Here is a 13,594-nt window from a genome sequence, read left to right as displayed (position 1 = left end):
GCCTGGCTTCATTGGTGTGCTACAGAGAAGTCATACGGGGCCCTAATCTCAGAAGGGGGCCCTGCACTTGGACTTAATACTGCCGTCACCTTTTTAAAAAGCCTAATAATTTTATCTTTAAACTCCTATTTTGTAAGTGAAGTCCAATAGGAAAGGGGTGCATGAGCAGTGCTGGCTCCTGCCGCCTCCTCACCACCCACCGCCTGGCAGGTGTCCTGGCTACCTGTTCCCCAACCCCCCACTGAGAGGCTCCTGCTTCCCTCTGCCCCTGCCCCCACCCCCCATGGGCCTGGTACAGGTGCAAGGAGGGTTGGGGTTGGGCATGCACACCCCCCATACTTGGTGGCCAGGCTGGACTCTAGGTGTCAATGGAGGTCTACACTCACCCCGCAAGTATCCCCATGACTGAGGGAATGTGACATTAAAAAGCAGATTTCAGCCGAAACCGGTTTGGCTCAGTGGATAGAGCGTCGGCCTGCGGACTGAAAGGTCCCAGGTTCGATTCCGGTCAAGGGCATGTACCTGGGTTGCGGGCATATCCCCAGTAGGAGATGTGCAGGAGGCAGCTGATCGATGTTTCTCTCTCATCGATGTTTCTAACTCTCTATCTCTTTCCCTTCTTCTCTGTAAAAAATCAATAAAATATATTTAAAAAAAAAAAAAGCAGGTTTCAAAAAACATCATGAGAGGTTGAGAGAGGTCACAGAGGAAGAAGAAAGAAAAAAAAACCTTTCCCCTGCTTTTTGGGGAAAATAGCCCCACATTTTCACTTTGCACTGGGTCTCATGAATTATGTTCCATCCCTGGTTTCAATTTAGAGACAGCTTGAGAAGGAAAACATTTTTTTTTTACCTTGAAAACCCAACTGTGAATATTATCAAAGATTAAAAAGAGCAGGTACTCCTAACATTAGTTGATGGCTTTAAGGATGTCAAGATGGTCCCAGTGTGGACCATCAATCCCACAGTTGGAAGTTCCTGGTTTCAGTGCATCTTCTCTGAGCCTCACCCTGACTAATGGTTTAGGGCACTGACTCCCGCATTAGGTTCGTACCCAAACAGCCACAATTTCTGACCCAAAAAGACAGTTTCAGGCAGAACTAGATGCTCCTCGGGGAACCCACAAGTGGAGTTGGGGGCCTAGTGGAGTTTTTGCCACGTGAATAGAAGGACCTGTTTGTGGAGAGTTTCTTTGGGTCTTATAAGTTCAAGCGAAGGCGAAGCGATCTCAAGGAGGTTGTGAGACTTTGAAAACGACAACCAAGAATGAGAAGGATTTCCTTCTCTGGGAGTTTTAAGAGGAAAAGAGATTCCTGCTCATCTGGACAGGCAAGGTGTGGGCCAGCCGCAAAGGGCAGGGGATGGAGACTCAGAAAGCCCCTCTAGCCATCTCCCCCCAGCTCCTGAGTCTCTGATTTTTATTTTCGTAGACACCAAGGTCATTGCCAGCTGTGAGCATAGCCAAGTCTAGACCTACTTGCTTCACACAGATCCACATTCTCAAAGTGCTTAATTCTCTCCCCCATCTTTTCCCTGTCTGCTACCCCTAGAACCGCAGACCTCACTGGATTGGGTGACCTGACAACTGCCCTTTACATAGGGATTTGTATCGTAAATTGCCACTAAGAGGCCTCTGATACACGTCTTCCTCACAAATTTATGCTGTCGTGGTTTTCAGACAGAAACGGGCATGTACACATGTGGCAGGCTTGAGGCTCATCAGACAGGTTCTATTAATTTGGTTGCCAGGTGGTAACCATATTATTTCATGTTTCTCAGTAACTTTTGCGCAGCACAATTACCTTTGACAGTTCTTGAGTGGGACAGCAATTTCCAGCAAATGTTTTCAGTAACCAGAGGCCAGCTGAAAGGAAACGTGAGTGCTTCGGGTAAGCTTTGAATGCGGCTCTGACAGCTCTTCAGCACCTCCGTGGTGTTATAAATAGGAATTCTGTGGAAATCCAGGCCCATGGAACTCAACAGAAGGGAGCTGAGCAAGGCCAATGCTTTCCACTGTATCAAAGAAAGAATTTGCCCTTGCACAGGATGAATTCTCCATGCTGAACTTCTTCCAAACTCCAGAACACAGAAGCTTCTTTTCCTGGGGTTTCATGTTTTGTCCTCCTTCATGCTAATTCCACGCTGCGAAGGGGGTGACTTTCACTCCTTGAACTTGCCTGACTTTATATGTGCCTTCAGCGTTCCTCAAAGTTATCTATGGAAGAGGTACATCAAGTCAACCTCCGTGTATTAGCTTAAGTTATCACAGACGGGCTGTTCAAAATCTGATCTTAAAGAATGGGAATATGAAAGTGAATTGCTTTTCCACACTCCCCCACCAGCATCTCTCTCTCTCTCTCTCTCTCTCTCTCTCTCTCTCTCTCTCTCTCTCTCTCACACACACACACACACACACACACACACAGCCACTTTCTAAGAAAATATGAAACAAAGTGCCTGCAGTCTCTAGTCACCCACCACAGGAAAAGAAAGGAACAATGTGTTCCCCCAAATCATCAGGAGTTAAAAGGACTGATACACACAACTGATAAATATGCAGGGTGTGTAGCCAGTGGGGTTGAACATGAGGTCACGTGTCACGACCACATCCCAGAGGATGTGCTGTAACTCACATCCCATTGGCGTGGTGCGGAGCAAAACTTCCCTTGGACACACACTTTGCTCCAGTTTCATTAGCGATGTTTTACAGGCCAGCTTTCTTTTGATCTCCAGTGACTAGACACATGATATCATCAACTCTAAATCAAGCCACATTTTTTCCCTTCTGCCTAAAACTGGTCTCACTGGTGAGGACAACACCAGCTAATCTGTAACATGTTGCAAATTGCAACATCTCCTGGGGCCATCATTTGTCACCTTCTTTACTTGCTAATCAGCCACTTTGTCAATAACGGTTGCTGGTTTTTCTCCCAGACTCAAAGAACAGAATTTTGGTTATAAACTTTTCCAGCATACCTCTTTCTGCCAAAGTTTTTAAATCAGCAATGACTGCTTTTGAATGTGTCTCCAAGTGTCTCAAGCCTTTATTCCTCTTTGTATGTGATCTCTGGCAGAGAACAACAGTCCAAAAGTGATCTGTAGAGGGTATAATATCGAATAACTCAATTAGACATGGTCCTTGTTGCCCCAAAGTCACAGCGGTGGTTTGTCAACCTTTTTCACATGTTGAACATTAATCTTCTGCTTGTTTTGGAAGACAAGAGGAGACACCACCAAGAGGCAACACATGAATAACCAAGCCATTTCTGTATCATGTTCAATATACCAACAGTAGGTTGAGGTATTTTATTTGATTATTTTAAAAAATAATAGAACTTAATCAGTTTATTTCTTATTATACAAACACACAACATGTCTGTTACGAAAATATCAGGAAGCACATGCAAGGAAAAGTAAATAAATAAGTAAATAAATAAATATTCAAATTTCCCCTGTGGGATCACTGTTGGTTAGTTGGGCCAACACATTCACAAGTATTTCCTCACTTGGCTGTCTCTACTAAAAAGTCTGGGAAAAGTAAATCCAGACTCCCTTGCAGCTTAGGTGGTTATATGACACATTTCTAGTCAATGAGACCTAAATAAAAAACAAACAAACAAATGCTATGGGAGTTTCTAGGAAAACTCTGGATTCTCCCATCTTCCTCCCTGCATTTGGAACTGTAGCAGCTATCTTGAAACCGTGAGACAGTAAGCATGAAGATGAAAGCGAATATGGTAAGGGTGACTGAGTGGGCACCTGGGCATCATTGAGCAACTGAACCAATGCCAGCAACCTCCCACTTCCAGATTTCTTACCAAGTAAGAAAATAGCTGCCTATTTATTTAAGCCACTGGTAGTTGTATTTTCTTTTATATGCAGTATTTCTAACTAATACACCCAGCCACATAGAAAAAAACTCATCATACCAGTGTGCTAATGTATTCTAGGTGTTCTAAGAGCTTTTGGTTTTGAAAGAGGTAGAATACGTGTCTTTTTGTTTAACCCAGAATTTTTAAAAATTTGCCATTTAAATCAACTTTGGTAATAACTTTACTCTTGTAATACTACTATTACTACTACTTCTACTAATCATAATAATAATAAAATAGTTTATATTCTTATGATTCTTTAGCTTTTATTATCTTATTCTCTTATCTCCATTTTGAAAGTAAAAAAAACTGTGACTATAGCTAACAATACTGTGTTGTATATTTGAAAGTTGCTAGAAAAAAAGAAAAGAAAGTTGCTAGAAAGTAGATCTTAAAAGTTCTCATCACAAGAAAAAAATTGTAACTATGTGAGGTGATGTGAGAGATGTTAAGTAGATTTCTTATGGTAATCATTTTGCAAATATATATGTCAAATGATTATGCTATCCCTTAAATTAACACAATGTTTTATGTCAATTATCTTATATAATAAAAGTGTAATACGCTAAGTGTCCAACAGATCAGTTGAATGGTTGGTCAACCGCTCAACCAGTTACTATGATGCACACTGACCACCAGGATGCAGACGCTCTGACCGGTAAGTTAGCTTGCTGCTGGGGTCCAGTCGATTGGGACTGGGAAAGAGGGCTGGACATGCCCTGGAACCCTCCCGTGGTCCCTTTCCAGCTGGCTGGCCCCCATCGTCTCAGATTGGGACTGGGTGAGACAGGCCTCAATCGGCCCCAACTACCGGCCAGGCCGAGGGACCCATGCATGAATTCGTGCACTGGGCCTCTAGTATCTCAATAAAACTAGAAAGAAAGAAAGAAAGAAAGAAAGAAAGAAAGAAAGAAAGAAAGAAAGAAAGAAAGAAAGAAAGAAAGAAAACTGAAGTGCAGAAGAGATTGAATTTGCCCAGGAAAGAAATGGCCAATGGAAAATAAATGGCAAATAGAAAGGAAATTTAAGTATTATGGTTATAAATACTTGCCTCTTTCAGTCATATTACATGCTAAGACTTCTCTAGTGATTTCTAGCAAATACTCAAACCTTCAGCTTAGAGCAGTGGCTCTCAACCTTGGCTGCACATTAGAATCATGTGGGAATCTTGTTAAAATCTTGATTTCTGGGCCTCATCCTCCAGAAATTGTTTCTTTGTTACTAATGATGAGGCCCAGAAATCAGGATTTTTTACAAGATTCCCAAGTGATTCTAATGTGCAGCCAAGGTTGAGAACCACTGGCTTAGAGGCTGAGTAAACAGGAACTCACCTGAGGTCAATTCTAAAAGCCAGCTGATATCAATTAGCTGGAAGGTTTATTTGCTAACAGTTCACCCAGACAGAGCCCGGTGGTCCCAGGGCTCATAACTGTGCTAAAGGTAGGGTGTGCTTCCTACACTGAACTGATTGTCTGTGCCTCCCAAATTCATATGTTGAAACCCTAATTCCAATGTGATGATATTCAGATATGTGGCCTCTGTGCTAATTAGGTCATGAGTGGAGCCCTCATGACTGGGGTTAGTGCCCTTGTAAGAAGAAACCAAACAGCTGGCTCTCTCTTCCACCACATGAGGACACAATGAGAAGACAGCCGTGTGAAAATCAGGAAGAGGAATCCTTACCAAGTTGGAATCCTGATCTCAGACTTTCAACCTCCAGAACTTTAAGAAATAAATGTTCATTTTTTTAAATGCCCTGCTTATGGTATTTTGTTATAGCAGCCCGAGCTGACTAAGGCACTTCAAAATGTCATCATAAAATCGGAGGAGAAGCATGCTAACTTTTTCTAGTCCTTTAAAAACAGAGTACTTTCGCCTTTTCTAAGAAATTAAGCCCCATGCTTAACCGCAGAGCCCTTGGGAAGAGTAGAGCTAGAATGTCAACCCTGGTCTATCTGACTCTAATGCCAAGAGGCTAATTCACTAGGCAATACTCCCCAACTACAGCACCTGTTGGGCATTTTCAAATATTGTGAACACCCATTGTGAATGTTGGGGGTAGGGGAATAGGACCCTACAGAAAACTAGACTAATCAGGAGCTGAGTCTCCAGTCTGCCATTCTGCACATGAGACGGAGCACCTTACCTGTCCTGTTTGAACCTTTCCTATAAAATTAGAGTTGATGATAAAGCAAAGGAGATCATACATATATGAGAAGGTTGAGCAAATCCCTATGAAAACCCCATTCTCAGAATCTCTTTCTCTCACCTCTCCCTTCTCCCCACTCTTCTCTTGATGATGGATTTGTTGGTATATCAGTTAACTTTGGTATATAGCAAACTACAAAAACTTAGTGGCTAAAAACAACCACCATTTATTATTTTTCAAAACTCTATGGATGTGTTGGGTGATCCTTCTCATCCATCTGGGATGGCTTGGCTAGACTCTCTCATGTGTCTTTGAGCTACTGGGGGGTCAGCGGGTAGCTGGCTGCTTCAGAATGGCCACAATCACATCTTAATAACTGGATGGCTGTCGGGCAGGCAATAAGGGAACTAGTCGCATGTCTCTCACCTTCCAGCAGGCTAGCTTGGGCTCGTTCAGCTGGTGGTCACAAGAAAGTGAGAGAAAGTGTGCAATACCCCATGAGGCCCAGACTCAGAACTGGCAGGCCCATTTCTGCCACATTCTATGAGCCAAAGCAAGTCACAGGCCAGCCCAGAGTCTGTGGGTGAGGAAATAAACAGATTCTCCCCCTTGATGAGAGCAGCTGCAGAGTTAAGGAGAACTTGTGGCCATTTTAGCAATTAATTACAATATTCAGCCAGTTTTCTGGAGCCACACATATGAGCCAGCCTTCCCAAACCTTCTCTGCCCGAAAACCCAGACAGTTTGTTTTTCCAGTGGGGCACAGATTGCAGGTCTGGACGGGTCGTTTGTTTTTCTGTTTGTTTTGACTTTTGGCTATTTCCAGGATGTTTCTTTCAGAGAGGAGAAGGCTCAGTTCTGTCTGCCATGTGCATTAAGATGAGCTGTGACGGAGCGTTGCTTTGTGGTCAGAGGCCCTGGGACCTGATGGGGAATAGAGTCGGCAGACCATGACAGGCCCTGGGGGTGCTGGAGACTGCCCTTCCAACATCAGAAGACAGCCTTCCTTCTGAGGTGCTTGGAGCTGCCTGACAGCCAGGGTTGTGCAAGTCAAAAGCATGACCCATGTTACTCAGCCCTGCCAAGGGTGACAGCGGAATTCACTTCCCCGGCTCATCGGAGACACTCCCAGCCTGATGAATTTGTGGAACTCCCGGCCCTTGGATGACAATATCTGGCTCGCACTTTCTCTGCTTTCAACTTTGGAGATTGCACAAGGGACATGAAAGGTTGCAGAGGGCCTTGGAATGTCCTGTTTGATGAAAGTACACATGGGGCCCTTTGGGACGGGGACGAGGGGGGGTCACACGCTCCTGACAGCGTGCCCCCTGAAGGCATGTGGGGGTAGGGAGTGGGCGCCTGCCCAGCTTGGGTCGCTCTTGCCATCAGGGGCTGGACAAGAAGAAGCTAAAGGATGTAGCTGGCAGGGATGCAGGAAGGAATGTCTCAGAATGAGCAAAAAATTGCTCTCATGCGCCTTGCTGGCAGAGCCTCTGAGAGGGAGCCTTCTCCAGAGGAAATATTGCAACACAGCTGAGATGCTGAAGGGTCAGGGGCGGTCCCGGCCAATGGGGGCAAATGTTCCTGCACCGCCTCCCTTACCTCGGGCAGAGTCCTGCTCCGCGGCATTCCTATCTGGGTGGCAAAATGAGAAATTCCTCTTCCAGCCTCTACGCCCACAGGTAGTATTAAATGAGGCCCAGGCCCACGTGGGGAAGCCAAAACCTCCTCCAGGAAGACCCGTGGCCACGCTCTCCCACCAGTCTGCTGGGAGAGCAGGGGCTGGGCAGTGCCTGTGGGAGGCAGCTTGGCTGTGGAAATGGCCCTGCTGGGCTTCATTCCTCAGGTACATGGGCTCTAGAGACAATACTAACTTCACTTCTCACCCTTGTGGAAGTTTCCAAATCCAAAAGCCAAGGAGACTCCGCAAATCACACTTGGACTAGGGAATAAACTGAAGAAATCCATCTCCTTTCTTTCTATGTGTTTCTCCCTGATGGCCAGGGGCAGTGGACCTGGGCCAAGCAACTGTGGCCCGTGCCCTACTGGCTAGGAAATTCCTAATCCACAGATGGCTTGCCCCGTCCTGAGATGGGGGGCCTCCCAGTGAGACTTTCTTACTCCCCTCAGGCCTCGGTGAATTGCATTTCCACCCTCTTCCACTCTCCTTTCACCGGCCACTCCTGCTTGCAGAGCATCTGCTTCAGGTCTCCCAGCAGATGGCCGCAGCCAGCCTGGAGGAAGAAAGATAGGAGGGACCCCACCCAGGAGAGTTCACTCCTGAGGACTCCGGAACCTGGGAGGATTCCTGAGCCTAACTGGGCAGCCCCATTTCTGAGAGCGGACACTAGAGCCAGGCTAGCCTTGCCGTCTGTCCTCCTGGCCCACGGGCTTCTGCACACATCCCATTAAGACATCTTCTTACTTAGCCCTTCAGCTTGTCCACATCCTGCTCCACCCTGTTCTCAGCTGCTCCACCCCAGGCTGATTCCATCTTTTTTTTTGTTTATGAAGGAGGATTCTCTTTTCTGGCATTCAATGCACATGAATTTGGTTGTGCGACACCAGCAGGAATCTTATCCTGAAGGGAGAAGCATGACCTCTGAAGGTTAGGAAGTACCCTTGGTCTTGACATCCAGGCTCTGGGGTGTGATATTGTGATTTACAATAATAAGTATATATACACGCTGTCTGGCTGTCTTCCCATTTCTGTCGCAGAGCTTCTCAAGCCCTTGGCATTCCCTAAGTGATGGGAGCAAGAGTGTCTTTTGTCATGTTAATGAGGTGAGTTTTGGAAAGCACCTTAGGAGGGGAGATTAGGGGGCCTGGTTGCCAGGAGAACCAACCACGTACTTAGGGGGTTGTACCTTTCAGCCCCACCCACACCCCCCGCTTCCACCTGGGGGAGGGGAGAGGAGCTGGTGGATGACCAATCTCCAATGGCCAGTGATTTAATCAATTGTGCCTAGGTAATGAAGCTTCCAAAAACCCCCAAAAGACGGGGTCTGGGAAGCTTTCAGGTTGGTGAACATGTGGAGATTTGGAGACCGTGGTGTACTCAGGAAAAGCATGGGAGCTCCCTGCCCCTTTCCCCGTGTGCTGCCCTAGGCATCTCTTCCATCTGCCTGTTCCTGAGTTACAACCTTTTCTAATAAACTGGCAATCAAGTAAGTACACTGTCACTCTGAGGTTCTGTGAGCTGCTCTAGCAAATTAACTGAATCCGAGGAGAGGGTCATGGGAACCTCTGATTTATAGCCAGAAGGTCAGAAGTACAGGGAACAAGCTGGCCTTGGAATTGGTGTCTAAAGTGGGAGACAGTCTTGTGGGATTGCGTCTTTAACCTGTGGGATCTGATGCTATCTTGGTACATAGTGTCAGAATTGAGTTGAATGGTAGGACCCAGCTAGTATGGGGGGAAAATAGCCCCAACACACACACACACACACACACACACACACACATACACACACACACACACATGCCCAGACTAGATTCCCAAGCCCCAAGTTGTTTCCTTCAACAAAACCTTTAGAATCAGACTTTTCAGATGTTGATAAAAGTGTGCAATTAAGTAAATGGTTAATTTTTTTAAAATGAAGTAAACGGAGTCCATGGGTGGTGGGAGGGGTGGGGGAAGGGTGGGGGTGGGGGTCTATACATGGGATGGGAAGTTGGAAGTGAAGAGATGAAGATGAGATTCCCAGGGCTTCACAGAAATATCTGCCAGGACAGATCTCTGTGCCCGAGGGAGGTCCAGCCCGCACCTCTTCCCACTGAGTGCCGCAAGGCTGGCACCTTGTTGTCTGAAACAAAAGCTTTATTCACTCAGCGATCTCCTGGCTGCACCAGGGAAGGAAATATGAGGTTAGCCCATAGGGTCCATACCAAGGGTGAGAGAGGATGTCCCTGAGGCCAAGTTCCTGAAAATCCTGTCTGTCTCCGTCTCAGTAGGGCCTTGTCTTTTCCGCCTTCCCCTTGCCCCTGGCCCACTACACGGGTCCTTCTCCATCTCTGCGGGCCCTGTGCTCACTCACTCAGGGGCTGACATGATTGATGGGCCGTGGCAGGCCCAGGAGGCAGCCCCAGTGGCCTCCAAGATTTCCTTGGCTTGAGGCATAGCAGAGGCCCTAAGTCTCCTAGCTTTCTCCTGTGCTCCATTCCGTATAAAAATAAAAAAATAAAAATCAGGCCTCACACAGGTACGCAAACTCCCCACCCACTCCCAATGCACCCGCCGCCTCCCCAGGTGTAAGCGTGTTGGCACACATTCACTAGGCCAGATGTCTCGAAGCATAGCCCTGCCCCGTAACCTGTGAAAACCTGGTGAAAATGTTAGTGTTATTTCTTTCCCACTTTTTTTTATTATGAAGAGAATATAACCACTTGACAGAAAACGAAGAAACCAGGGTTAAAATTTTTATTCCTGTTTAGTATTCATTTGTTTGCATATAGATTTTTTAAAATAGTAGCATGTAATCAGAATGTAGGGAATGATGTTGGCTGACTTTGTTTCGCGTCAGCTTGCACTTTCTGGGCACCGGACTTCACCAACGGCAAGGTGGTGCTTATGGAGCCGCTCAGGAGGCAGCGTCCCAGGGCTGACACTGCACCCCATCCTTCCCCGAGACGAGGTGGGGTGTCCTTGACCTCCCCGGGGCGCCAGGAGGAAAATGAGTCACCTCCCTGAGTTGAAAGCTCCTGAATGTTTGCAAGATCAGGTCTCTGGCCCTGCTCCCTGGCGGGCCTCCGTTTTGCAAGAGGGAGGTCGAGCATCCACCTCTTCCCAGCGGAGTGATGCAAGGCGGGTGCCCTGTGGAACAGAGCCGTCAGTGTCTCCGGAGGATGGACCCTGGCACCAGGCTCGGAGAGGGTGGAACACTGGGGGTTTGTGCGCTGAGCCAACTCCATCGGTGCCTCTGTGTCCCCAAAGCCGTGGGTTTCCCCAGCGTGGCCGGAGGTTGAAAGGGGGCAGCTGGGGAGGCTGAGCAGGACCCCGGGAAACCGACCCCCACCACTGTCACAGCCTCCTCCGTGCCTGGTCAGTCACTTCCCATGAAAACATTCAGCTCCCTTTGAAACTGTAAAAATCGAATGAAGAGCAGGACTGTTTGGCCAACACAGGGGTGAAGGGAGAGCTTGGAGGCCCGTTCGACAGGGGCCGTGCTTCCAAATACAAATATTAACCTTGGCAGTCTGGCTGTCTCCTGCTCTACAACTTACACGGTGCTTTTTTGGGGTCCTGTTTAAGTTGGGGAAGAGAGAAAAGAAGGAAAAAAAAGAAAAGTCTCCTGGAACAAAGTGAGCTTTTGATTTCTAGACAGTATTGAACCAGTACTGGTGTTTCAGATCCGCCCTGACTAAAGGATATTTTTCTAGGAACTTCTAGAGCCGAAGGGATGGCATGGTCAATTCTAGCAGCTCTTTCTGAGGGGGTCCTCAGGCTAGAAACATGAACCTAAAGATGGCAATGCCTAGATTGTTGGTAAAGATGGTGAAAGTGCTCAGGTGACAACGAATCACCACAACTCAAGGCCGGAAGCCTTGGGAATCAGCATCATAATCCTAAGGACCTGTGTTATATCCTTTAATGAGATGGTCAGCAGGTGTGGCCGCAAGAGGCAACAGAGGAGAGGCTCAGAAAACACAGTTTATTATACTCACGGATCTAGGGACAGGAGGCAGGGCACACCATGCAGGACCACATGGGAAAGACTCCAGAATGGGCAGGAGGCAGAAGGCAGGAGTGAGGGCACTGCATAGGCCAAGGCCTTTATTGGCATTTTCACAGGAAAGGCAAGGTAGAGCAGGGCAAACAGTTTAGGTTTGGCTAGTTTGAATAATTTAGGTAGGCTTGGGGCTATAGGGTGCCCCTTAGTTACCTAGGACCTGGCCCTGGTCCTGGGATGATCAAGGCAGAGGAAGGCTGCCTCCTGGGGTGCCTGGCCTAAATAGAGGAGGCCGTCGGGGATCTAGATTAGTTAGTTTGCATATCAAAGGCATGCTCCTGGCTGGGTCCTCTATTATCTCTAAAAATTGACTAGCCCAGGGAGGGGCAGTCTCTTCTCAGCCAGAAAGATTTTTCTAAGATCTGAAAACAGTCCGGCTGGCGTGGCTCAATGGTTGAGCGTCCACCGATGAACCCGGAGCCACAGTTCAACTCCCAGTCAGGGCCTATGCCCCAGGGTTGCAGGCTCCTTCCTCAGTGGGGGGCCTGCAGGAGGCAGCCAATCAATGATTTTCTCTCATCATTGATGTTTCTCTCTCTCTCTCTCTCTCTCTCTCTCTCTCTCTCTCTCCCTCTCCTTCCTCTCTGAAGTCAATAAAAATCTATTTTTTAAAAAGATGTCAAAACATTATAATATTCAGAAAATTAAAAATATTTACAATACACATCGCCATCTCCAGTTGAGTCCTCAGCCCATGAACAGGCACCTACCCTGATCAGGGATGCCCAATGCAGAAGCCCACACTGGTGCTGTCCACAGCACAGAGCTAATGGCAAATTGCTATGATGTGCCAGGAGTTCGGTGCACCCAGGGGCAGGAGAGGAGAGTGTCCTGGGGACCTGGGAGCTGTCAGCTGCTGGGGGGCGGGGGGGGGGGCGGTAGCAAAACCCACATCAGGGCTCCAACCTTTGAAACTGGAGGCCTCAGATTTGTGCAGTCATCTGGACTTCAGAGAAGCCAGGAAAATATGCAATGCATCTGTTAAGTCGCCCTTTCTTCATTTATGCCCTAGTTCTCTTAGCTCCCGAAGCTACATATAAATCGGGCCCCTTTATAGGAGGGCATTGCAATACACAATGTTTGAGCCAATGATTCCAAGTCTAATACTTTGCCCTGAGGCCATAATCAGGGACAAATGTGGTCTTAACCTCCTAGAACTTCAAGTGTGTTCGTAATAGAAGAAATCTGAAAACAACAAAAGTCAGAAGTGAAAAGTGAGTTGGCTAAGTACGTTAAATGCAAGCAAGCAGTATGCAGCCATTTAAAATTATGTCTTCAATAATTCAATGTGAGAAGTGCTGATATGGTAACGGTAAAAGGGTTATAAAACAGTATGTACAGTGTGATAGTAAAATGGCTACAAAACTCAGTGTACAGTATGGTACTGTTTTTACTTAAAACATATATGCGTATTTATATATTCGCAGAAAAAATATTCACGTGGGGGAGTCCTTTACCTGCTCCCCACATTTCTGCCTCAACGCATAAAACAGTAGCTCTCTCCAACTCTGTGGCTTTCTCCGAGGGCTGAGGAGGAAATGCCCAGCCATGAGGCCAACCCTCCAACCTGGACAGAGTGGCTTATCTTAGTTGGCATATTGGCACACAAGTAGATGGTGGTCCTTTGGCCTTCAAACCCTAAAACGGAACCTCCCCCTTTTCTGGCCTCTCAACCATAGGCTCATTCCTGCCTCAGACAAGCCCAACCAGCCCTCTTCCTTCTGGTTCCAGCCTCTCAGATTGCTTCGCATGAGTGAACGCAGCCAGACTCACCTGAGGTTCGTCCAGTTCCTCACCTTAAGCAATTACCAAAGCTGATAAAGTTGATTATCCCATTTGGCTCAGT

The sequence above is a fragment of the Myotis daubentonii genome, chromosome 8, assembly GCF_963259705.1.
Source record: "Myotis daubentonii chromosome 8, mMyoDau2.1, whole genome shotgun sequence".
Lineage (NCBI taxonomy): Eukaryota > Metazoa > Chordata > Mammalia > Chiroptera > Vespertilionidae > Myotis > Myotis daubentonii.
This window is presented reverse-complemented; position numbering follows the sequence as displayed.